The sequence below is a fragment of the Hesperophylax consimilis genome, chromosome 5 (genome assembly GCF_061612785.1).
Source record: "Hesperophylax consimilis isolate HC1 chromosome 5, BYU_Hcon_1.0, whole genome shotgun sequence".
NCBI lineage: Eukaryota > Metazoa > Arthropoda > Insecta > Trichoptera > Limnephilidae > Hesperophylax > Hesperophylax consimilis.
The window spans coordinates 36,503,927-36,530,005 of NC_142840.1; the positions used below are offsets into that span (position 1 = coordinate 36,503,927).

The 26,079-nt window shown below is 34.3% G+C and overlaps 1 protein-coding gene and 1 non-coding gene across 3 annotated transcripts in view; one reads left to right on the forward strand and one right to left on the reverse strand.

Moving 5' to 3' along the window:
- Positions 1-26,079, forward strand: part of LOC149423869 (uncharacterized) — a 207,093-nt gene that overhangs the window by 35,156 nt on the left and 145,858 nt on the right. The window lies entirely within an intron of this gene.
- On the reverse strand, positions 9,718-9,790 carry TRNAS-AGA (transfer RNA serine (anticodon AGA)). The gene has a single exon. It is a non-coding gene; the product is annotated as a tRNA-Ser (tRNA).

Genomic DNA, 26,079 nt, shown 5'->3' on the forward strand with positions numbered 1-26,079 from the left:
CTCGTAAGGTCAGAACAGTGTAAAACTTGACGTATTACCATGGCGTTTGTTTGGTTAAAACAGTCTTAAACTAGGCTCAAGATCAGCTTCACTGCACCAACGTCAAACGGGCGTGTAAGAATCTAATTAGTAAGGCGGTTTGTATTTAACAATTAAATAGTATAGGTATTAAATATACATATATTTTAATACAAGAGATACTCCATAGTATACATCATCACATATTATTTGGCGTCTTGTTTATTATAGGGCTGGCAGATTCGTCAATAGTGACCAGCTGCTAACCTTATACAAATCTCATGTACGCCCAACAATTGAATTTGGAAGCCACCTCTGGGTTGGAGCCCCACAATACTTGATAAACTATTTTGATTCTGTGCAAAGGTGTGCGGTCCGTACGATTGACAATCCGTTGTTAACAGACCGTTTGCTATTTCTATTGCACAGACGCAATGTGGGCATGCTGAGTCTGTTCTACAGGAATTTTAACGGAGCCTGCTTTAAGCAGCTACCAGCATTATAACTTGGTGCACCGGTACACGTGCGTGTTTTTTTGTAAGGCGGCTACCGGCATCTGTTTTTACTCCTTCAAAACCCGCATTAATAAATTCCTTTCTATAGCCCTACTTTAACCCGCCTCACAACTATGCCTAACCGGATGGCGACATAGTTCCCCTGCCTTTACAGTGTACAGACAGGGGTGCTCTTGTGAGGTGTCACATAAAAAATCATTCCATTCTATGTAATTTTGTTTTGTTGGAATACATTAATACAATACATTTTTAATAACACTCGATAAAATTTTGAAACTCAAAGATTCGTGCTGTATTTCACCGTACCATTTTCCTGCATTTATTTATGAGAACATCTGTCTAAAAGTACTCGCAAAGTACTTAATGTTGACATAGAATAATGTGGACCACAACCTAAGAACACAACAAACTCTTTACATAGTCAACATGCATGTAGATATACACTGGTAGCAATGTTACGTGCTTCGTGCTACGAAGCTCCATCATTTATGTGCGTCCATAAACGTGAATGTAGGTACAGTTTCGACGTTTATTTATTGATGTAAACAATTAATAAAGCACGTCGTCAACAATGTCAACAACATAACACATAGCAAGGTGTGTTCGCGGTTTTAAAGATCATAACTCAAAACTTAACATCTTAAACCGGAGAAGATGAGTTGGAAAGAGAACAAATATTAATTGCGTAATGCAGATGAGCACCGCTTTCTTTTGCGTTTCATCTACGCTTTATCACCGGTTTATTTACTATTGATTATTGACCTATCAAACAAGAACTGCGAGGAACATAACTTAGCATTTTAATGTTAAACGTACAGCATCACTAAAACTGAAACAGAGAGTCTGGGAAGAGGAGTGTCGAGCCGTTGACCCCAAATTGGGAAAGAGCAAGTGAAAGATAAAAAAGAAGATTCACGTATCTGTATTCTGTGACTGATTTTAAGAAATTAATAATCGAATTAGACGTGTAGTGTCATCATCAACGTCGAGTAGCATAAACTGACTTAAATGGTGTTATTTCTTTCACGGGTTCCAACAATATCATTTTTTTTCTTTCGTCTGGAATCTATAATTACTTGTGTCCGAAACTAGTTTTGTATTATATATAATTCTTTTTTATTGTTCGTTTATTTTTTTCTTCCTTATCTTATAACTTTAAACATCTACTTTCTTCCTGGTTTATTTTGTACTCAACATCTAAAATGCAAAATTAATTTACACGAATAACTGTGAATAATAAAATAACTGTGTTTATAAAATATACTCAAATAAAAAAGAATAATAGTAGCGCAGACCCGCAAAAATCACGGGATATTTAATTGTTGGATTTGTGAAGCTGAAAGAATTAAAAAAAAAATCCCAGGATCCTTGTGCCTTTCAAAAGAAGATTAGAATTTTACATTTCATAGGAACACCGTTAGTAAACTTGTTTAAATTACGATATCTGTTCAAAAAATTAACAATAAGTGCACATTAAAAAAAATTAAGTACTTAAAATTTATAAAATAATTTTATTAACTACATTTTCGCTTGTCTAAACCGTTTCCACATTCTATTTCATTTTGATAAACTAAAGCAAATCCCTGTTCTTGAGTTCATTGAACCCGAGTTACACCGAAACACACTTGTAGGTTGTACATTTATTTATTAAGTTTTGTTCATACATAAAATAAATGATATTTTTTAGTCAAAAAACCTATTTCTTAAATTTTTTTAAAAGTATTATTGTTTTTTATTATTGTGAGGTGCGTGTACGTTATCGTTCCATTGGTGGTAAAAAAACGTAACCAACTATTGCTCGATAGTGTAAATTCATACCTTTGACAGGATCCAATTTCTTAATATAGTTTTAATTGTGTTTTTAATAGCCGCTTGCCAATAGCTGCAATAATTGAGGTAAATATTGTAACGTCGTCACGCCATATTACTACGGCGGTGAGAAGCAATGGAGGAACATGGTAATAACAACTTCGAATCTTTCATCACCGAATCACATCGTTTCGATTGCCCTGGGAGGTAGCTAAAACATGAACCAAAAATAAGCAGCAAGAATTACAACAAGGCTGAGCAGCAAGATAATGCTGCAATAAAAAACAAGAAATATAAGCAAGACACAAGACCAGCAAAATAAGCAATTAGACTAAGCTGAAAGAAAATATCACATACATAATCATCAAAAATAAGCTGCAAGACCACACGGAGAAAATGAGGATTACTTATTAATTTCCTGATAAACTTCTAGTAAATTACGAATGTATTATCACGATGTCGATTGATAATACATGACCAAATGCGAAAATATTCGGATTTTCATGAACACATGTTCTGACATCGTTATAATATATTCGTAATTTATAAAAGTTTATCAGGAATACTCATGTTTCTCTGGCCGCAAGACATAACATCAACATTGAGCTGAAATAAAACGTTGCAAAAATAAGCAGCAATAACGAGAAGCAATAATTAGCTGCATGAATAAATAAAAGAGAAGCATTAAGAAAAATAAGCAGACATAAACACTTAGAACAAGAAGCAATGATAAACAGCAATACTAAGCAGCAACAAAATAGGACTAGAATAAACGACGATAATAAAAAACAAGGATAATCAGCAAGACTCAGTAAGAAAATGTAGGGAAAATAAGTAGCAAAAATAATTGGCAAGAATGTGCAGCAATAATTAGCAACACGCATGTGGTATTCTGGTTGCGGAAAGCTTTGATGGAGAATGGAAACAAATGAGATGAGATGTGAAAAAGATCGAATAATTATTCAACAATCATCTTTAGTTCACTGCGCCCCCATATGATCTGCACTCTCATTTTTTATATTCCCAATAATTACAGGGCCAATTACCAGCATTTTGTTGGTTAAGTAATTATATCATAATCGTGCCGGGTATTCGAAAGGCGAGAAAGAAAGGATGCAAAATGGAACACCAAGATCATTTATCTTGGAACACAACTTACGCAAGACTGTTTTAAAACACTTTTTTCTGACAGTCTGTGTCTGAAATTTAAACATTTAAAAGAAGAGATACCACTCAACCAGGAGAACTACTCGTATATCACCATCAAGTCGGGTTATCTGATGTTGGTCTTTCCTGCAAAATAAATCATTTTAAATTTACACGTTTTTTTTTGATAATTTAATGGAAATAAATTATTTTACATCTCGCCATAGAGTAGGAAAGGAAACGGTTGGTAGAAAACGTTACTCATAATCACGCGCATCCGTACTGCGTATACCCGCCGTAGTACTCCAGTATAAGTAGTTGTCAGATATTTAAACCGCCCGTCCACCAGGCGTAGAAACGTATCAGGATCGTACTAAGACGGACATGGTGGACTTCAGCTTTCTGGTTGATTTGACAAATATCGATCGGTCGCGCAATGAATTTAAAAAGCAGTAGGTAATACCCACTAACAGCGCGGTCAGAGGAATATTTTAAATCGGCGATATACCAAAGCAAATACGGAACGCGTAATCGTATTGGCCGGATTTCGGTGCAATTAAAAACAGACCGCGTCAATGACATTACAAATATGATAATGACATTACTGACGTCAATGACATTACTGAAGAAACGCGGAGTTAGCAACAAAATGCGAAAATAACCGTTTTTTGGGGGGTTCGGAACAGTGGTGCCAGTCTGAAAAAAACTTGCATGCACATTATTACGAGTAAAGATTTTAACCCGAGCATAATACGGCCCTCTTCACCGTACAGCTATACCAACGGTGCAGCTGCGTATTAGGTAATTATTATACGTAAGACTGTCAGTGTTAACATAAAAATTTTCCTCAACTTACATACATTTTACTACCCATATTTAAATCTTTATACAGATGGGTATACTTCCGCTTTCATTAACCTAAAAAAACACCAAAAACATCTCACAGCAGTGCAACATTTTCTTAAGCAATTTTAACGGTTGATTTTACATTCATTACTGTATTACATAATAGAACAAACTACCTAAATAATGGTCCAATTAGCTGTACCCCTGCTATGTGCATTAGCAGGGTTATTATTTGACGATAGCGTAGTTTTACTACGAGTAAGCACCAATCCACGCTCCCTGACCTGAACGGTGTTCTCCGTGTAAGAAATGTAATTGCTTCACCGTAATGAATTCGTAATGGCGGTAACCAGCGGTGCTCTATTAAGCGTTATGCAAAGCTTGAAACGGTGGCAATTATTTTCAATAAAATCATTTAGAACAAATTATGAATAACAATTATGTATACAGTCTTCTCCGAAAACATTGTCAAACTGTCATTGATGAATAATGACATTTTCTCTGACTTGGCAAACGTTCGAGAGTAAGCTTAAGGTAGGTACATAACTATCTATATCTTATTTTGTATGTATAATACTCAAAATGTATGATTCCATTACAATTGATCCCTTGACAGTTGGCCCCCCGACAGCTAGCCCACCGGTTGTTGATGTCGGACAGTTGAACCCCTGGACAGTTAATCCCTCTGCCAGTTGATCTCTTGGACAGATGATCCCCTAAGTTATTATTTCTTCTGTAAGTCCTCATCGGTAAAGTAAATGTGGTGGATTTCTATGCAAGACACCTGCAGATATATGTACATATATCGACTTTTGATATATGGCTGTATATCTACTGCATACTTACTTTACCAATGACGACGTAAAGAAGAATTCTCTAGAATAATTATTTAGGGGATCAACCGTCCGAGGGATCAATTGTATGGTCACCAAAATATATTCTTGCTTTTAACAATTAACATATTTAATTATACCAACCAAAATTCATGGATATTTTAGGGTTGTAAAAAATATAGTTTGTCTATGTTGTTAAGGAGTCTAAGGCAGACATCCGTGAGGTTATTGAAATGGATGTGTTAAATGTCAGGAAAATGCCATCACATTCACCCAGACCGGCCTTTAGGAGAGCTAAATCGTAGTAGCTAAGAGCCTCCAATGAATAGGAGAAACAAGGAAGACCAAGTTTTTTTTAAATAGCAAAGTGGCTTGTATTTCATCAGCCTTCTTTATTTTAATAATTCTTCGCGTTTCTTCTCAGAAATTTGAACCTTTTCACAGTCCGCGACATTTGTAAAAAAGTAAATACCTGTTTATATCTTCGTGATTTATTTTTGGGATTGATGAGCTTCCTCCTTCTTTAATCAACGTTTCGGATAGTGTTACAGTGACAATATTTATTCTGGTAAAAGTAGACAAATGTAATTTAATTATGCTTTCTGCTGGGTTTATCAACGTGTACATGTATTGTTTAGAGTGTTTGCATTCCATTATAATGATCCTGATACCCATTTCAACTAATCTCATTAACTTATTACTAAAGGGGTCATTATTCGTATACTTCGATCGCGTGTTTTATTGCTTAGGTACTAAAACTGTCACCCATGCAAGTTCTAATCAGGTGCTGAATTCGTGCATAAAATTTCTGATGGCAATTTAGTGAAAACGTACAATTATTCATCGTACAATGGCTGCGAAGACTCGTGGTATTGAACTCAATTATCACAGCACCTGTGTTAGGAAATGTATTGCAATATGCAGTCACATCTGTGCTTTTAATAGTGAAGCATGTCGGTTAGATAAATGATGGAGATTACCTATAATAGTCCTCGTAACTCAAGGCCTTAGGCGCTTGACCCGGCCGATCCTTAGACATCTTTTTGCGATATTTGTAATGGTACCTACTTAATATCAATAAAATGCTTTTTATTTGATTTCTGCGGTTTACTTAATATTGTATATTGTGAGTTTTATAGGCAGAACATGTTTTTTCTCCGTCTCTAATTTCAGTTGGGTTAAAAAGGTGTCTCAAAGTTACAAAAGAAATATACCATCCACTTACCACATATTTATGATATCTTTAAGATCATCTGCGTTGCTTCAATAAGGATATCTCTGTAGGTATACCTTTCGTACAGATCTACATGAGTAGCCACTTCCAGACGTATTATAGGTGGGCACCACACTGGTTGAGATTGAATTTAATAAATAGCACGATACATCTCGTAGTATAAATGCAGTAGGTAGCAGGCAGGAGGCTGTGATCTCGCGATGTTCCTCACGCCCAGGAATGCCACAAGGTACTCTCATTGGGCCTAGCTAGAAAATGCTATGAGATGCCACAGTTACTTTATAATGGCCGCGCTGTTTCTTCACCTTCAGATTAACATTCTCTTTGTTTTCCGATGGGCTTGCCTTCACTTATTCATATATTATCTACGTTTAGTTAGGTGTATATTTGCTAACACTTTCTCGTGCTCTGATAAGTTCTTTTTTACAAAATGATGCCAAACCATCAAAATAAACGCCCTTAATTAACCTATGCATTTTTAAGCATAGCAAAAGTGAAACTGGGATATATGTTCTTTCCCACTAAAACATCAAACACTGCAAATTAAGAAATGAAAGTTTGTTCCATCAGTTTTGTATTTGCAATTGTGAATACCACCAACCTATAACGAAATTTTGTTTAGGTCTATATTTATTTACACTGTCAATCAGTCAAAGAAGCATCATAATTTCGTACGCCGAGAGGAATGTGAAATGTTATATTACGTAATAAGTTTTGGAGTGGTTAGCAGCTCAATGAGAAGAGATATGTATATGGTATGAAGCTGAGCGGTTTACCGAGAACATATATTAAGAATTTTTTTAACTGCTTCTTGAAAATAATAAATTCTGTGAAACAATAGAACATTTGTAACTACGTCAGAAAAGGTTTGGGTTCATAACGCAAGAGACAATGTTGAGATTTGTCCAAGTGCTGATCTTTGCCATTCTTTTACCCAGCGACTGTGTGGACCGACACTTCATGCCCTTCAAAGTAAAAAGTTAGACGACCCATAAAATAAAAAAAAATCTAGGTTTACCTATATTAAATTTATTTGGTTGTCGATTTATACTATAACTAGTGCAGACACGTGATATATCACGGGATATTATAATAAAAAAGGATTTGTGAAACTAGAGACGGTTAGAAATTTACCATTAGAAAACATTGACATGTTCAAAAAATACAAACAAAAGAAATACGCATTTCAAATACAGAACGATTAATTAAGAATATAATTTTGGAACCTTTATCGGTTGTCTGAATAGTTCACACAATCAGTTCCTATTTTGAAAACCGAGGATTTCAAGAACATAACTATGAAGATTGTGTATTATCACGAATCTTTTTGAAAGTGCTTTAATTTGTTCATAAAATTTTATCTAGGAACTCCGCGCCCAATTTTTCCGCCATATTCATTGGCGAAATTCAAGTTTTTTTTACAGTAAAATAGCAATATCTTTTTTTCTATAACACGGGAAATGTTATAAATGTTATACCATTTAAAAAACACAAAATAAGCATTTTTTTAAAATAACTTACAGTATGATTAGTCGAAGTTTTAAATAACTCGTCATGGAACCAAAATGTTTTTTTATTACAGGCACTGATAGTTTCATTTTGGACTGTAATCAATAGCAGGGATATTGAGGGTAACGTAATAAAAATTAGAATTTTACGAATTTTTAATTTTCGCACTCAAAAACTAATCTAAGTTGTTTGCCAATATCTCGAAAACTAACTTACTAAAGTTATTTGAATTACACCTATATGAGAATTTAAAATCATTTAAAAATATATGTTATGTGTAGCGTTTTTTCTCACTAGGAGAACCTGTTCTAAGGTGTTCACATAAAATTTTGTATGTGTATTCCAGCAAATTAGTTATAGGATTAGGAGAATGATATGTTTCTAATACTTACTATTACAAAAAAACCTGACCATAAATATATGTAAGTGGCATCGCTTTATGTTTGATTTGGTGTTATTAAATTTGGGAAATTTGCGTACCTTTTGTTTTGCTCCAGACCAAAATATTTTGTTTAAATATTTATTATATTATAAGGTGGTGTGTTCTCTATGGATTATTTCAATTATGTAGGCATGTGGTTATCGAGTTTAATTAGCCACTAGACTTTATTTGACTAAATTTTGGTCAATTTGACGCTGTCGATAATGTGAGCAATTTGAAGAGATATTTTGAAACATTTATTGGAATTATTTCGTAAACTCCAGCGCCTTGGAATCTTCGATTAATCATAAAACTAACATAGTAGTTTTACACTCTAATAAAAGATATCTCGCATCTCTTCTGACTTATTTGTTATGGACATTCCATTAACAAAATTATTGAAATTTTTTTCCTACAAATCATTGATAATGTGTTTACGTATTAAAAAATGTATGTTATAATTTAAATTTATAGTAATGCTTATCAACTAGGCCATAGAAAACACACAGTCATAATATTTAATATTGCTCGTAGTAGATACTACAAAACGGCATTTTTTATATAAATAATGTAGGTGTATTCAATGGCTCTGTAGCACTATAAACACTTAATGTGTCTCCATATTAAAATTCGGAGATGTATTTTTATGAAGGAGGGCGGGAAATTTCCAAACCAAATACTTAAAAAATTCAGAGCGCTCAAGGCTGAAATTGATTTTATAGCAGAACGCTCTAGTGGATAAGATAAATTAAGAAATTTGTGCTCACTTTCAATTTTGGTGGTCTATTTTACAGCCCTTAATACACGTATATAGTGCGCCTGGGGGTAGTGTCCGTTTTCCCCACCTTTATCTCTGCTTTGACGCTATCCAACTAAATTATATCGTGCCTGTTGCGAGATGTTAACTCCTCGTATATCTTCGCAGTTTATGGGTCCAACGGCATCGCTATTTTCTGTTAGCCTTCGCCGGAGATTCTAGTTTTAGTGCGAGTGGAAATACCTCAGAAGATGCTGCGATCTGCTCTTCGATTGGCCGGAGATGAGAGGTATATTACAACGTATCCGCTACAGCTTTGATTGCTTCTTATTCATTATGTATTTGGATTCTGCAGTTTCCGCTCGTTGAAAAAGTATACGATTGATTACACCGCCGATTATTAATAATGAACATCCTCCTGGATTGAAACTAGGATTGAATATTCACATGGGAAAATTAATTAAAACAATATTTTAATTAGCAAGCTGTTACATAATGTTCAAGCATGTGCATATTAATTAAAATCCCCTTCGATATCGTGTAAACTAAATATCTTTCTTTTTAACAAATTATTATAAGCAATAATTAGTCGCCTGAAATATCAACACAAATTGAAAATATAAAATAAATGCCACCGACGGGAATTGAACCCGCACCTTCTGATGTCTGGTCAGATGCTCTGGACCACTGAGCCACGTCGGCTTATTTCCAACAGGCCAAATAATTGAATGGTATTAATTAAATAATTTGATAAATGTATAAATATGACACAAATCCCTCGAGTTAATCAATCACTAACACCAATCGCTGGATCGTGTTATTGTTAAGGTGAGAACATAGCTTTTATCTCCCTTTTTGTTTTCAACCCCAATAATTAAACTTATTTTATCATTTCAACTACACGTTACTTCGAACTTATCTCAATAATTTTCCTTGTTACGACTTTCTTTCCGAAAATTCTATTATACCTTTAATAATCCGTCCGTTAATTACCATTTTTAAATTAGGCACATGTAAATATGAAAACAATCAAGAACTGATTTGTATCTCATAATATTACGTCTCAATGGCTTAGTGGTAACAGAGTTCTCCCAATAAGACAATGGTCTTGGGTTCGATCCACAGTTGCGACCTTTACCTTTTTTTATTTTCTGCGTATTGTTCTATTTAATGTTTCGTTTATATTAATTAAGATTATCTTATTTAATACAGTACCTCACGTTTTCAAATCTAAAATCAATAAATAACATACTCATAACGCGTATTACTCAACACAAACTTGGTCTCCCTCCATTTTATTCCATTTTCCTACCTCCTACCATCCCATCCCTATAGACTAGTGTAAATCTTTCGTATATATCACAAAAAATTAAGATACACCAGTGAAAATATATTATTGGTTAATAAATAATTAGACATATTTCACTTCACATTGTAAATGCTAAAAATTTTGGTTTTCAAAGTAAAATCAAAATTTAAATTATTAAATATTACGTTGATGTGCATAACCTTCTAAAATTAACTATTATAATATTATTACAAATAACCATGGCTTTACAAAAAAAATCTCATGTATTAGATTTCAAAAGCATACCATTGAAACAGCACTTACGAACTAGGAAATAGCTAAACGAAGTTTCCTCCAATTATTTCGCAATGCAAAAGTCAAAAGGTACCTCTTCCAATTATTATAATAGATAGGTACGTACTTACGTATGTTTCGTAGATTCTATAGTTGCATAATAACACACAGTTATAGAATTAAACGTTTCCCCATAAATCATTTTTGTAAATATGTTCATTTTGATCTACCATCAAGTGAAATACAACCTGCTAAACTAAATTTGTAATTCAAAGTCTTTCCATTCAAACCGAAATTTTGTAACAATTTGTTTTGGTATTGCCATCGACATAAAGATTATTCGTGATTTGCAATATTTTGTTGAACCTCGCTTTACCTTGGCGGAGATTATGAAACTCCTTGCTTTATTTGAATACGATGCTTTAAATGTGTTAACATTCCATTGTCATTTCGTATGGAAATAAGATTGTTTTTTCATCTCATTTTGCGAAGGTGAAAATGTTGATTGATTTTTAATACAAAATCGTTTTTTTTAACCGGTTTTAAGCATTTCGTTTACAAGATTAAAAAACTTTGGTCCCTTTTTACACTAACCCCACACCATAGAACCACAGAAGGCACTGAGGAAAAAAATTCCTTCAAGGCCTATGACATCTCTGGGGATGCTGTATAGAGGATCTTTTTTAGGAGTGAACATGAGTCTTTAAGAGACCCATGTTGTAGGAGGGTGGAAACACAGGCCGATAAATCTTTCCACAGCCGAGCTGTTGAACTCAAGAACGAGTCGTAGAAGGGACCCGTTCTCGTGTACAACAAATGTCAACCGTATACAGGGCATCAATGACGCTAGTTCCTTGGAGCATCCTCCATTGTAATACCGGTAGAATAAGGAAATCATACCTATCTCACGCTAGAGATATAGAATATTTAGAGAAATTTAATAAAAAAACTCTTAACCCTTTCATACCCGCATTATTGTTACCAAATAAATAAATATGTAACGCTTGTAATTTTTAAAAATATGTAATTTTTGGTATTTAATTTTTTTTTTTTAGAAATTATTCTATGTCATTTTGGATAAACATTGGACGTCCGAGGGTATTTTTTTACATATTAAGGTAAAATAAACATAACACAAAAGTAATACAAAGAACTGTTTCGTGTCAAAAATGCACATTTACAATGTAGCGATAATCTCTAAGGTACAAACAAATGACATTTTAAGTAAAATTCATTCAGAAATAAAGAAATAATCAAGGATTATAAATCTTTAAAAATTCACCATACTAGTCGAAAACATGTCCGTCACTACCAGTGTTAATTTGAATGAAAATTGAAATTCATTTTCAATATTCTGGCAAATGACTGTGAACAGTGAATTGAACTGATGTTATTATTATATAACGCACCTTAATGCGTTAAATAATTGTAATTCAAGTAGAAAATATTGATATCTCACCTTAAATTAAATAAACAATGACGGCAAAAATTTGATGAAACTCACAAATAGCAGATGTCAAAATATTTATCGTTGTTGTGGCGGGAATAAGGATTTCAACCGAGCGGAAAAAATAGACGCCACAGAAAAGATTATAAGCTATAAGAAAACAAAAACTTTTCTAAATCGCTACCGTTACGGTAAAAAAATGCACAAAGTTCATGTCAATTTGAATTAACACTGGGGATGAAAGGGCTAATGTTATATTAAGTATAAATAATATAATTGTGTATTGAAATTATAGCAATGGTTCAATAAATCGCCGATCCGATGCGGATATTTCAGTTGATTTGCAATTGATTGAATCTAATCTGAAAATACAGGAAGACTGATAACTATTGCATCATAATCTCATCGATTAGATGTTCATACACCAAGGAAATCGAAATATAACCTCAATTTCCGACGTATTTTTTATCAATTAACATTTTTATTTATATATTTGCGATGGGCATCACCGAGAAATGTTATAATGAAAGCGATACAAGAATTACTTTTCAGACATCATCAGAACAAATCAGTACCTAATTAAAACAATGTTACGGGGGTAGCGTAAATATGTTTCTAATATTTAAACCGTTAATTAATTCTAAATATCGATCAGAATACCTATCGCATTTAGGTTATGTACACCGGTCGAATTTTAGTCCAAACATTCATAGATCCAAAAAAAACTATAATATTGATTGCATCCTGTTTTGATTGGGTTCTTCAAACTGTATAACCTCTACACATCTATTTCGATGTTATGAGACATTGAATTATGTCCACTATTTTATAGATGTCCAATAATGGGGCTTAATTTTACCGTAAGTTCAGATAAAGGTTCAATTTCTAGAAATAAGTACGCGGTGAATTTCTTATTCACGGACAATCGGAACAATGACAACAAGGCTCGTCAACAGCCAACAAAGGTAGTCACGTTCAGAATAATGATTTGAGAAATTGTTTCTGACCTGCACAACTTAGCAACCTACCAACCAACTTATCTACTAGTGGTAACTATCGATACCATATTATGGAATGAGTCCTCCATCGCTAGTAGCTAGAGGTAGGTTTTACAGAATGAGTTCGCTATCGCGAGTATGTAGTTGATATGTATTGCAGAATGAGTCCTTTATCGCTAGTTGGTAGATAGTTGTTGGCGTATAGTAGGTATTACAGAATGAGTCCTCTATCGAGTACTTCTCGTTCATCGGGAGTGGTCATTTATCTCCCGCCGAAGCAGTGTGGGTACAGAGTAAGTAGGTAATGGGTAGGTCCTGGGTAGGTACTGGTCTGGGTCTGAGTACTGTGGGTAGGTACCTACTCCACGGGGCATGTCGGAGTGCCGGGGAAGTGACCCGAGGTGATTGTACTGTTGGTCAGTATCAGTAGCGAGAGATATTTATGGTATTTGAACTGAAACTACAAAAGCAAGCGATCCGGCGCCGCGCCATCCGAGTGCCTACTTGGAAATCTAACAAACGATTTCAAGCATGATGATTCGAATTTTGCGATTCAAATTATATCTATCTCAATTTTCAATCTAAACGTACCTAAAACTTGACACGAATAACTTTGTAGTCGGTGGCATCGCGTATCGGAGATACCGGTGTAAAATAAATCCTCATAATTATTGTATAAAGTATTTTTCAGTATGAAAAATAATACGAATTATTTAGAAAACATTAAAATTCACAAATTTGTGCATTACACGACATTAGTATAAATATTAAAAAAATAATTCAAAACGTGTAAACCTCACCTAACACTTGTTTTAATAGTACTTAAGTTGATTTTTCACATAAACGGCTCAAGATAAATTATGCAATTATTAGTATAGTTCAAAGATATTAGAAGAACGAGATATGCTATGTTGGCCGCCGGACCGTAGCCGGAGTACTACCTAATTAGGGTACTTTGAACGGTATCGGGACGTGTACGCACAGAAATCTGTTCTATGTATTAGTGCGGATTCCTTAGCGCAAGCGAAGGTGTGCAGTAGTATTGGTGAACAAAACCGGCGACACTCGGCAAAACAATTCCACTCAGTACGAACTGCGCATAGCACATCTCGTTCTTCTAATATCTTTGGTATAGTTAAAACCCAACAAAAACAATTATCCTCTCTGACAATTATTTTCCGCAAAGCTGAAAACGGTAACCGGATAACACAATAACAATTTAACACACCCTTAAAAATTGACATAAAGTCATGAAAAGTGATTAACCAAAACTAAGTTAAATAGGTTACGTAGGTGGGATTTACAGGATAGTTTTTTTCATCGCTTTTAATGACTTTATATCACTTTAAAAATGTTTATTGAATTGTCATTGTGTTGAGTTATCATGTAACCGCTGAAAACATAGCCTTATCTGGCGGTACCCAGACTAATGCTGGAAATACCATAGGGAATGCCAAAACCTTAAGAAAACTCATCATTCGTGCATCACTTTTCACAGTATTTCTATTTTTTAACACTTTATATCATATAGAAAAACAATGGTTTGAAGCGTTTTCATGATAATTCAAGACAGTGGTAATATATTTTTTTTTGAATAGTGGTATAAAGTCATTACTTAACGTAACATATTTAACCTAGTTTTTTCATCACTTTTCATGGCTTTATATAACTTTTCATGGAGATTCTCTTTTTTAACGCTTATTCCATAAAAATAATAGTTTGATGCGGTTCCACGACAAATCAGGACAGTGGCAATTCAATAAACTTTTTAAAATTGATATGAAGTCATAAAAGTTATGAAAAAACTGGCCTATAAACCTAACTTAACGTAAATCATTTAACCTAGTTTTTGCATCACTTTTCCTGACTTTATATCTCTTTTCATAGAGATTCTCTTTTTTAACACTTTATACCATAAAATAGAATAGATGCGGTTCCACGACAACTTACGACAGTGGCAATTCAACACACTTTTGAAAAGTGATATAAAGTCATTAAAAGTAATGAAAAAAACTGGTCCTTGTATCAAACCCAACGTAACCTAGTATTTTTTCATCACTTTTCATGACTTGCGTGGCATCTTCAGTTCCTCTAATTCCCCTAATTCCACCAACCTTTCATTGAAATTCCAATTATTATAACAGTTCTACTTTATTCATTCCCTCATTGTGTTTAGGATGGTGACCCCGTATGATCCAGGAACGGATCGTGAGTCATATTCCTTCGTTCCTCGCCGTTGTACACTGCATGAAGAGTTGTGGATACCGATGTTCTGGATGCTTGTGAAATATTATGATCAGTCGAGCATCCTACAAGTATGTATATAGTAGTACCAGAGAAACTTCGTACGTGACAGCATCGTTTTAGTATCATCTATTTTTTTTTCATTTAGGACGTTATGTGAAAAGGAAGATTTTTCGTCGATGATGTACGTACGACCTCTCTCTGGGACTACTATGTTATTATTTGCTCGTGATCATAAGTTTCTCAAAATTTGTTGTTGATTAAGAGTATAGAAGATAAAGAGTATAGAAGTACAAGTTTGCCAATCACATATGGCGTGCCCCAAGGCAGTGTGTTGGGCCCACTCCTGTTTCTAATATACATTAACTCGTTATGCAATTTGGATACTGGTGGCACTGTAAATATATTTTGCCGATGATACGGTTATCATATTTGCAGATGAAAATTTGAATTCAACATTTGAAAAAGCAAATCATGGTATAAATGAAATAAAACACTGGTTAGATTCCAACCTCCTCACTCTAAATATTGAGAAAACTAAATACTTACTTTTTTCCATACGCAAACCTAATCTCCCTCAAAACTATCATAAACTTACCATACATTCATGTTCACAGAACTTCAACATGGCTACATCACCTCACAAAAATTGTTCATGCGATAACCTTATAATATCAAACGAAATTAAGTACTTGGGAGTCATTATAGACAATCAACTGCGATGGGAGGCCCATATAAATTCTACAACAAAAAGGCTTCGCAAATTATGCTACATTTTCTACTCTCTCAGATCTATCCTTAACCTACAAACACTAAGATGTGTATACTTTGCACTTTTTCAATCAATTACTACATATGGTATAGTGGGATGGGGAGGTTGTGCAAAAACGATTCTTCATCCCATGGTTTTAATTCAAAAACTGTTACTAAGGATAATATTCAAATGTAAGCCAACAAACCCATCAGAACCACTTTTTAGAAAACTCAGAATATTAGATATTCGACAATTATATGTTAAGACCATTCTCATATACATACGGAAAAATGACTTGGTGAATAAAACACAACAAAAAATTAACACCCGTTACTCGACACACCTAAAATGTAAAATTCCCCAAACGAAAACAGCTTTCGCCCAGCGGCAGTTTTCTTATATTGCTCCCAAAATATTCAACTCGCTGAGTATTGATATCAGAAAATCAAAAACTCACAATTTGTATGTCATAAGTGTTCAAAATTGGTTATTTATAAAGGGAAGGAACTTTTTCAAGGAATGCCTGCCATCATTAAATTAAGCTCATTTTCTTTATTAGTCATTTTTGTTTTTCATTCAATTCTGTAAAGAAAAAAGTTTAATAATTAATTAATTAATCTTTATTTTCATTATTTCAACAAGTTCATTTTCATAATTTCTACTTTATTTTCATTATTTTAACAAGTAAAGTAACCTATTTATTTGCTGATTGTGTTCATTTTATCTCATTAATATCAACAGTTTAAAATACGGTTGATGTACACTTGAGCAATCTACTGAACTGGGAACCAGTAAAAGTGTCACCTATTATACACATACATTGCATGTAAGAAAAAAAATACTTAGATTAACAAGTTATCAAATATTAAATTTATATAATTATATAAACCTATGTATATAAATTTCGACTACCATAATACGGGCGTGTGTCTAGTGTGGTAGTCGAAAAGCATGTAAAAACTGTACACATTAATATTTCATGAATAAAGAAAAAAAAAAAAAAAAAAAAAAAAAAAAGATTCGTTAGCATAGCTGTCCGTGGTATTATTAGTATTTTTTGTAAACATCACAAGTGGTTCGCTACGTTTGGTTACTTAGCAGGGGTGCCCGGGTGAGGTGAGGTTTGTTCAGGAATTGGCGGTGGATGCGACTGCCTATCAGCTGTGTGGCTGCCGGATCGTGAGTGCCGGTTGAGAGACACCCTTCGACCTCTCTAGCTGAACTCTTTCGACCGATCGCCTTGAACATGTGAATCCATCCCTCCTAGACACACTGACCCCTAGTTTCTACCCACTTCTTATATAATTTTCCTCTCTAGAAATTTCTCTCCTTTCTTTCCTTAAAAATACCCTCGACAGTCTCGACACAGCATCCACAAATATTATGCAGGCCCTTAAGGAAATTGTTTTCCTTAAAGACTTCTGTGTGGAATTAATGTAAAAAATATCAACACTTGAAAAACGAAGTTTTTTTTAAACTATGAACACATTTATTTTCAAATGTCTTATAAAACATGAAAGATTTTTAGATTTGGAATCGTATAGTACCTAAATAATTATCAAAAAAATGAATATTTTTCTGATATCACACATTTTACGATGCCGACTCCTTTGAGACTTTTCTCGCACGATGATAAGATTTTAAATCACCTCACACGTGTCATATCGCCAGTTAATGGATGAATTACTCGCACGACAAAACTGTGGGATCTTAGTAATTAATCAACAACGAGTCTATATGCCGAGTAATAGATCGATGGGATGTCGGGAAGTGGGTTAATTTCCACCTCCAAGATTTGCATTAATTCACGGAAACAAAAGTGAAAATCGAATAGACGTAATTAAAAAAATTAATATCCTGAACGTTTATCCTTATGTTTCCACACTTCTTTACAAAGCGCCCGTGAAGTGATTGAATCTGCAATGGGCGGTATGCACATTATAATGTAAAGTTGACCATTTCTATATTATATCTAATATTTCCGGGCAAGTTCATTTACCAGAGAACGATAAATTCCTAATCCGATCTGGCAGTAACTTAGCGCAACATGTTAAATTGCAATAAGCAATATCGGCGTTAGAAATGTGAGCGCGGTGCATCACTGCGCCTACGTACTTTACCGGCTGACAAATACCCACTTATCGTTCCGACTCCAACTGAGATTGGTCATAATATCTGCATTGGGAGAATAAGCCATTCATTGTCCTTAGATGTGTAGGATTTATTTATTTTAAGACAGATTATTTATCCAGTTAAAGTACAAGATTTCTTATGTCGACATTCGGGTAGACCATAGACGTCCAAATTGATAGACGAGCCAATCAGGGAAAGGTTAACAAACCAAACTTTTGCGTAGCACTGGACTCGGCGTGACCGTCCTATTTTCAATGAATGAATCTTACAGTATATCACCATTTGGTCCTCGAAAATAAAATCTGCTCACGAATTATTAATCATTTTTACAATGGCGCGCAAATTGCTGGCTGCGTAAAACACTTAACAATGTACATCCCAAATCGAGTAAACAAATGTCCGGGCTTGTTTTCAAAATTTTATATCTTATTATACTATTTAGTTTGACACTTTTATGAATGACTTATAATTTAGGCACCTCTCTCAAATTTAGCGCAGAAAAGTTCCACAATGGAAAGTGTTGCGATTGTTGCGAATCTTAGGGTAAGTCTATTCAATGTAAGTCTATTCAAAGTATAATTCAATGTGTATATAGGAAAGACAGTTGTGGTCCAAATCGGAGGTCGACTGCAGACTGCAAACCACAGTGGCAAATGTTATTGCAATAATAATTGACTGGTCGGTGGCTGAGTTGACATCGCGTTGGGCTTAGGCGTAGTGTGTTCAATTCATCGGATGACTAAGTCCTCCTTCTCAACACAAGCAACATTTTTCGCTTACTGTGGTGGTAGTAGAAGAAAAAAACTTATGGGCGTATAAAAGAGAAAAATAAACACATAAAACTACAAGTATTATCAAGCTCCCTTCTTTCCCCAGAAATAACCCGTACAAAGCATTCTCAAAGATGACATACGCTCTTAAGGAAATTGCATTAAAATTTATCTGAAGCTGCATTTATATTTGTCGGAAACTGCATTTACATTAATCTGAAACTGCATTTGAATTAATCTGAAACTGATATTTATCTGAAACTCCATTTATATTTATCTGAAACTGCATTTACATTAATCTGAAACTGCATTTATATTTATCTCCAATGCGCAAAGTTGAAGTTAGACCACTCTTGCGCTAGCGGCCTCCGTGAGATTTGCACGTATTTTATATTAGAAAACCATTGACGCACTGACCAGATGCCAGTTAACTCATTTAACCTGGTCACGGCGTGTCCGGTATATCATAAATACATAAAGTCACTTTACAGAAAATATACTTCCAGCTCCTTTCTTCGTATTCTTGAACAATGGCCACGAACCGTCTGCCCGCTGGTACGGAGCAGTAAATCGATTTGTCTGACCTTACGTAGCCTCAATACGGGAGGCCGTTTAACAAACCATTTAAATTCATTCATACAATAGATTGCACATGTGATCAGTGCTGGCTTATTATTATATGGAGAAGTAGACATGTAAAAGCTGGGTTGAATTGATAGCAGAAAGTTGGATAAGTAATGCATTTAAAGAGACAAGAAGTGACTGGTCGTGGTCGTGTGAATTCTCATTTCAAAGTTTTTAATAATTGATTCGATTACGATAGTCACCTACTATGCATCTGAATCTCTGACTTGATTTTACTAAGAGCAGCTTTGTTGTTTATCCTCTTTATTGTACATTGACATACTCTATTGTATCAAATTATTATAAACAATAATTAGTCGCCTGAAATATCCTTCCGATGTCCGTCAGGTGTTCTGGACCACCAGCTACGTCGGCATATTTCCAACACGCCAAATAATTCAATATGTACAAATACTTCAATCAAGAATTACTGCTTATTATATTTTTTCACATGAAAACAACCAACTTTATTTTTGTAGGAACGGCTTTGTTAGTGGTAAATTATAAATAATAATAATAAATGATAAATTGGTTAATCAGCATCTAGTACATACTTATGAGGGGATTTTTATAATTTTTTTGATCTTGGATCTGTCTTGGCTGATGATCCAAGACTTGATGTCTGTTTTGTATTTAAAAAAAATTCTTTCAGTCTAATGGGTAGTGGGAGAGCATTATATAGCCTTATTGCAAAATATCTAAAATTTCTCTGGGCAAAAGTTGTTTTAGCGAAAGGGATTTGTAAGAGATTATGTCCTTTGGTTCTAGTATCACGAGCAGTTTGGACATTGTCAAAAGTAGTTTTGTGTTTGAAGAGGTATGCTAGTATGTTTTTGGCATAAAGATGCCTAATGTCCATAACACAGATTTTCCTAAAGATTTCATCCGAGCTGCTTGTGATAGGTAGTTTGAGGATAATCTTTATTATAAGTTTCTGAGCTTTAGATATTGGATCAATGGCGGCAGCGTTTGCTCCTCCCCATGCCATGATACCATACTCTATTAAAGATTGACAAAGTGCATAGTAGATTGTTTTGAGCTGGCTTAGGTTGAGAAAGTTGCGAGTTTGTCTAAAAAAGTAAATGAATTTTCTTAGTTTGTTTGATTACATTCATTCAGTTGACATATTAGTTGGTGAAATATTTTGACTTGTTAAATATTATTATGATAAACTAATGTTTCAATTTGTATGGATATTTCAGGCGACTAATTATTGTTTATAATAATTTGTTATCCTTTGTGATATGCATAAGAAACCTTGCCTTATAAACATTAGTTTATCATTAAAAAATAATACTCTGTTGTATTTTTGTTTGATTATTATTTATATCTATCTTACGAAAAAGTACATTTTTTAATAATTTTTAATTTTTATTTAAAGTAAATCAAATTTGATCAGGAAGTTTTATTTAGTTGAACACGTCACCAATAAATAGAACACTTTCGGCCGCTGTTCCCAACTTTTTAATCGTTATCTAAGTTCAAATCTTTGTTTTTGCTCAGCCAAGCGATTTTTAAGCATTTTGTAAGGAACGTTCGATTTGCGTTGTTCCCAATCATTTTATCTTTGAAAATCTTAAGTAGCCCCACACACTACCGCACATTACCATAGACAATAAAATGACATCAAATTAAAAACTTTCTATGTTAAATTAATATGAAAGAATTAATTATTGTAGCACTTATTAATACACATTACTTCTTTTAAATACCGTTATTCATAAACTGGTATTTCATATTTTTTAAACTAACGTATATACTATATATTAAAAATAAAGTGACAACTTGAACGCGATGCCACAATCGGGACTTCCCATTTGATTTGGCTGATCGACGTAAGTTTTTTCTCCGTGCGACAGCAAAACAAACCCAAACAAATCTTAAAATGGAGATCAAAGCAAAGCGTGCGAAGAATAACATTAAATTGATAGAATAGAAAGGTTTTCAGATCTGACATGAGGTAAGGGCAAAATATTTCGCACATTCATCGCAAAAATGACACTTGCGTAAATAAAATTAAATTCTCCTCAATTAGGTTCATAATATACAAAAAACACGTTTTCGTCATACGAAAACGGTCAAAAAATTCTTTGTAGTTATTTTCTATATGTACTTTTTCTATTTTACATTGTCTTTGCCCTTCACATACATGTACTCTCCATTCGCTGTCATCTATGTTTTCTTATTCGTGTCAATATTATGGTTTTAATGGACATATTGTCCGTAAATTAATAAATAAATAAATAGTTCGATGTAATTGACATCCACACCCTGTCGCCGCCTGTATAACCCGATGTTTTCATCAATTACTTCGGCCCATTCCGCAATATCTAGTATATCTAATATGTCTAAAACTTCTCTATCCATTTTAAAACGATAATGACAAATGCAACACAAAAAACTGAAAGGAGCGCGACTGTCGATTGTCAGAGTGACATTTGATCATTGATTCGCGGTATTTTTTCACTCTCTCGACACTTTTTGTAACTAGCTTTTTCCTTACATATTGCTTAAATAGCTAATCCAGCTGTCCGGCTGGCTTAGACTGAGCGGCTTGCTTAAGCAATTATTGTGTGTTGGAATTACGTAGTGCAGTGGTGATTCGCTTAGAATTTGATTATTAGGATTGGGAACAGCGGCCGTTTGAAAGTGGCTGGTTCTAGCGGCCTTTACAATAAAATTACTTCTAAAATTAATCCGTTAGAAACAGTTAGGATGCAGGCGAATTCTCCAGTTATTTTCTTACTAATTAATAACTTATGTTAATTATTATTTTTTTAAATTGCCATTAAAGGGATGCCAAAGAATTGTGTGCCCGGGTACTAGTATTAATACTAGGTAGTTCTGCCTAGTCCGACAATTATGTGCCCGGGTACTAGTACTAATACTAGGTAGTTCTGTCTAGTCCGACAATTATGTGCCCGGGTACTAGTACTAATACTAGGTAGTTCTGCCTATTCCGACAATTATGTGCCTGGGTACTAGTACTAATACTAGGTAGTTTTGCCTAGTCCTAAAGCTACATAAATCAAATATGTAAAGAACTTTATGAACAAACGGATTTTATTAAAATGAAAGCTTCCTTGATAAATAAATAAAGTGATGTGTATCTTATATATTATATTCTCTATTCGTGTTAATGTAATACTTTGAGACATGCTTAAATTTCCAGTACGAGCATAGACATATGAATATTAGTAGACCTGCCCTAAGTGATTAAAAGCGTATTATCCCCACTCCCCATACCGGTTCCATTGGAGCCGGCTGTGCTCGCGTATGGCCTCAAGTGAAATTTGAAAACATGACGTCATCATTCTTGTGCGAACTATGGTCGAGGCATCATCGGTTCATTTTACGAAATAACACGGCAAAATGTTGACTTGTACTATGAAAACTTGTAAAAATAGATTTGAAAAAGAGAATAAACCCAATTGTCGTATTACATTCCATATATAAGCATTATTTTACTTTATTTTAAGCATATTCACATCGTATAATATAGATCAGTTTTAGAAACACATACTATCACATCGAGAAACGTCTGGACGCGAAACACAAAGCTGGTTGGTTGCTGGGAAGTAAATTATGAACATTTATAAAAGTGTCTTAACTAAATACTTAAACGAAATATTCGACTCTGAAAATAGAACCGAATTTTTTTGCCGAATTTGGACTTCGCAAATTTGTTCATAACGTGGCGAGTAATTTGCGCTCCCATGTAAAAATGTCTATTCATTCAAAAGCAGATTTTACTTTTAAGAAGTAAATGGTGATATTATAATGCGAGATGCCTATTTACTGTCAGATTGATTTATTGACGAATCACAGTCAGCCTTACTCCCTTCGTTCTTCAACAGTTGATTTTACCCCTCGCCATTATCTTCTCGTCTATTAATTCCTATGTCTATGAGTACGAGTTATATCGCGAACTGTCCCTGGCCCGAACGTTGAATAGTGAACTGGACGGACTCAATATATTGCATTACGATAAGTCATGAATATGGCGGGATTAATAGCTAACTTTATGTATAATATTTTTGATTCATGACAGTAATAGATTATTCGGAGTAATCAGTGTTATTTTTATACCCTTTCTGTGGTAGAATTTGTGTTTTAATGTAAAATTACAAGAAAGACATATTATTATTTTTAAAAAAGCCATCGTAACGTTTCAATAACTGTCCGGCGTCGCAAGAGTTTGACTCTATATTAATTCGATTTTTTTTAAAACTACACAAATGAAAATATGGAATAAACAGTATGGGGTTTCGAAATTTTTTTTATAACTGTTGAACGGATATTTCAAAGCTTCACATTTCACTGTGGTAATCACGTTTCGAGATAAAAAATATTTTTTTGTTACATGAACTCCACACAGGAGGCCCTGAGGAAAATAATTTCCTTCGGGGTCTATGTCATCTTTGACGATGCTGTATAGCAGGTCTTTTGAAGGAATGTAAGAAGAGGAAGTTCCGAGAAGCAAAAAAAGTATGAGGGGTTGGGTAGGAATCTAGGGATCAGAGTGTCCAGGAATGATTGACGTGTGAATCTATCCCTCCCACTGTGGCACAAGTCGATGGGTCAAAAAAGGGCAGTTGGAGAGGTCAAAGGGTCTTCCCAAACCAGCCTCTCCCAAACTGGCAAACTACCTCTCCTAAATCACGTAGCTGGTGAGCAGGCTCATTCTGAACACATCTAACCCGATGAACGCAGATACCCCTGCTAAATCACAAAACGTAGCGAACCACTTGGGGATAACCTATAGCAGAGGTGTTGGTTATCCAATAGTTGGTTTCCGGGGCGGCGGTAACCAAACCCGCCTCCCAAATTAAATAAATTTAAAAAGAATTGCGTATATTATTACCAAATGATTTTATTATGTCGCCACAACTAACTGTTCGAGATTTTCTACCTTGTAGTGTAGATAACTTTGTACCTGTAATGCATTGATAAATGATTTATTTATGTTTGACTGAAATTTATGCAATGCACGGATCACGGAAGAAAATCGGTTGCACATAAAATATATAATGTCTAAATACACAAATACTAAAAAAAATTAAAAATCAGATTTCTGCTCCGCTATCCTATATTTACAACTTAAGTTTTGCATCAGGAATATTTCCTGATCACTTCAAAAAATCAATAATTGTCCCAATTCACAAAAGTGGACCTAAATCTCTTGTAGAAAACTATAGGCCAATATCACTATTAAGCGCGATATCCAAAGTCATTGAAAAGCTTTTCAAAACTAGGTTAAACGAATATGTGGAGAAACATAACATTCTAAGTCCTAACCAATACGGCTTTCGGTCGGGTAAGGGAAGGGATGATGCCATCGCATGTCTCACTGAAACTATTGCAGGGAATATGAACCATGGCAAGAAAACTATTGCCCTTTTCCTGGACCTGGCCAAGGCATTTGACACTATATCTCATAAAATTCTTTTACAGAGACTTAGAAATATAGGAATAAAGGGAAAAGCTTTTCAATGGATAGAAAGTTATATATCTAATAGATTTCAACAAACCAGAATTAACGAGGCTATTAGCACTTCACTAAAATACACTTTTGGGGTACCACAAGGAAGTACACTTGGGCCCCTTCTCTTTATTATATACATAAACGAACTTTGTAACCAACACATTGGTGGCAAAATTATCACGTTCGCTGACGATACAGTTATTTTGTTTGAAGGAGATGATTGGATAGAAACACACCACCTTGCGAACACAGGTATAAACAGAGTAAAACAGTGGCTAGACAGTAATTTGCTTACACTAAACATACAAAAAACAAAATATCTCACATTTAGCGCTACCCTTGCAGGTCAACCCAAAACACCTCATCACCTCACAATACATAATATTAAGTGTAGCCTTGGAAATAATAACCATACTTGTAAATGCGAAACCCTTGAATGTGTTAAATCTATTAAATATTTAGGTATAATAGTGGATAACCATCTTAAATGGAAACAACAAATTGAAAACACAGCTAATAAAGTGCGCAAGCTTATTTATATATTTATAGCATTGCGGGAAATTATAAAAACTCAAGACATTAAAAAAATATACTACGGGCTCTGTAACTCCGTCATAACCTACGGTTGCATTGGATGGGGTGGAACAGGATTAACAATATTATACCCGCTACTGAAGGCACAGAAATCCATACTACGCGTCATTATGAAGAAACCCTTCAGATACTCGAGCGACGCTCTCTTCAAGGAGTTTAATGTGCTTGATGTTCGACAGTGTTACATAAAAAAATAACAATCTGCGTCCACAAAAATAAAAACAAAACGATAACAGTCGATCATAATCATCATACCAGAAGTAAGAGCAGAAACGACCTTTCTATTCCAACTAGCAATACTGCGGCTTATCAAAAAGTTTTCTCATACCTGGGACCAAAAATATACAACAAAATCCCCTC